The sequence below is a fragment of the Panthera uncia genome, chromosome A2, assembly GCF_023721935.1.
Source record: "Panthera uncia isolate 11264 chromosome A2, Puncia_PCG_1.0, whole genome shotgun sequence".
NCBI classification, from domain to species: Eukaryota; Metazoa; Chordata; class Mammalia; order Carnivora; family Felidae; genus Panthera; species Panthera uncia.
In genome coordinates, this window is record NC_064816.1 from 10,931,619 (window position 1) to 10,933,822 (window position 2,204).

The window sequence follows — 2,204 nt, forward strand, 5'->3', positions numbered from 1 at the left end:
TCTCCAGAGCCTGTGGCTGCGTTCCCTTACCCAGCAAGAGGGAGTGTACAGATGAGATGCAGTTAAGATCTGAGACAGGGGGATTACCTTCATCACCCAGATGGGCTGCTATAATTGCAAGTGTCCTTAGACAAGGGGGCAGGAGGGGCCAGAGACAGGGAGCAGTAGGGGATGTGACACCGGAAGGAGGAATAGGAATAGCTGAGGCAGGAACCACGAGCCAGGGGATGCGTGGTGCCCTCAAAGCTGGGAAAGCAGGAGACACATCCCTCCCCGGATCCCCCAAAGGACGCAGTCTTGCTCACACACCTCGTTGTGCCCAGTGCTTGCAGACCTCTGGGCCTGGGGCGGGCGGGTGCAGGGGGAGCCCAGCTTTGTGTGTGGCTACGACTGTTCCTGTGTACAAGGGTCATTTATTTCCACAGAGTGTGCGGGATTTTGCTAAGTTTGCTGGGGGGGGGGGGTGGTAAACCCTCGGCTCTTGATGCTTTTAGCACTGGCACGTGGTGCAGAGACCTTGTGCGTGCACTGCAGGGTAGTTTGTATGAGTTATTTGTACTTAGCAGGATTGCCATACAGGACAGCACACATTGGTTCTCCTTTCCCCGGTTAACCTCCCCACTAGGATGCAAGCTCCTGGGGGCAGGGACTCTGTCTGGACACCATCACAGCTCTGCCATGCTTGGCACACAGTAGGTTCTTAATAAGTATATGTTAACTGCCTGGAAAACTCAATCTTGTGAGTAACTAATGCTCTAGTGCGATTACAATACATTATAGATTATAGTATGCTATAATTGTGTTGTTCCATTTTATAAAATACAATATGTATTGAACTATATATATTTTATACTGTGATATTGTATATAATATATATAATATACAATATTATATGGCAAATGTCAACACAATATATAATATACTATATTAATATGGCATATATTAACATAATATATAATATAGTATATATTTCATATATTGTATAATATATATTATATTTCCATATATAAATATAATTAACATAATTACATGACATGATAACATAAAAAATAAAAATATATTTGATGTAAGAATATATTAAATAATTTATTATGTATTATATATATTATTATTATTTTATTATTTTTATATTATTACACACTTTTAATATTAATAAAGCATAGTATTTTTCATACATAATGTATATACTTATGTTATGTATAAAATTTAATATAATTAAATTTTATAATTGTATATTATTATTACATGCTTTTAATATTAATAAATTATAGTATTTTTCATATGCAATGCATATACTTATGTTACATATAAAATGTAATATAATTTAATTTTATAAATGCAATGATAATATGTAATCATTAATATATCATATAATAAAAACACAGTATATATTTTTATAATATATATGATTATATATTAATGTGATATTATATATAATACATTATCTGTTATGTATATTATATAATGTTATATAATATATTGTACAATAATAATTTTTAAAAATGTAATGCAACATAATATATAATATCATATTACATTATGTTATTGATTCATATGAAGATATTTATTATAGGAAGAAATAAGGAACCAACCCAACATTGGTTTGGAGTTTTGGGGAAGTACTGTTCTTTTTTTAAGTTTATTTATTTATTTTCAAAGAGAGAGAGAGAGAGAGAGAGAGAGAGCAAGGTGGGAGGTGCAGAGAGAGAGGGAAAGAGAGAGAATCCCAAGCAGCCTCCACACTGTCAGCACAGAGCTGATGTGGGGCTCAAATTCACAAACTCTGATGTCACGACCTGAGCCAAAAATCAAGGGTCAGACACTTAACTGACTGAGCCACCCAGGCACCCCTAGGAGCACTGTTTTAAAAATTACACAAATTTATTGAACTCATGTGGATAACATGGTAGAGTTTTGTATAAAAAGTGGAAAGCCACCACACAATTCTTACTAAGCTTGCACACAGCTCAGAGTTGATGTAGCATACAGGACATAGTGATTGTAAGATTTACAATATCCTTTCAAAAATGGAACGTCAACCAGCACCAGATTGTTCCAATTCAACTTTAAAAAATTTTTTTTTAACGTTTATTTATTTTTGAGAGACAGAGATAGAGCACGATCAGGGGAGGGGCAGAGAGAGAGGGAGACACAGGATCTGAAACAGGCTCCTGGCTCTGAGCTGTCAGCACAAAGCCCAACAC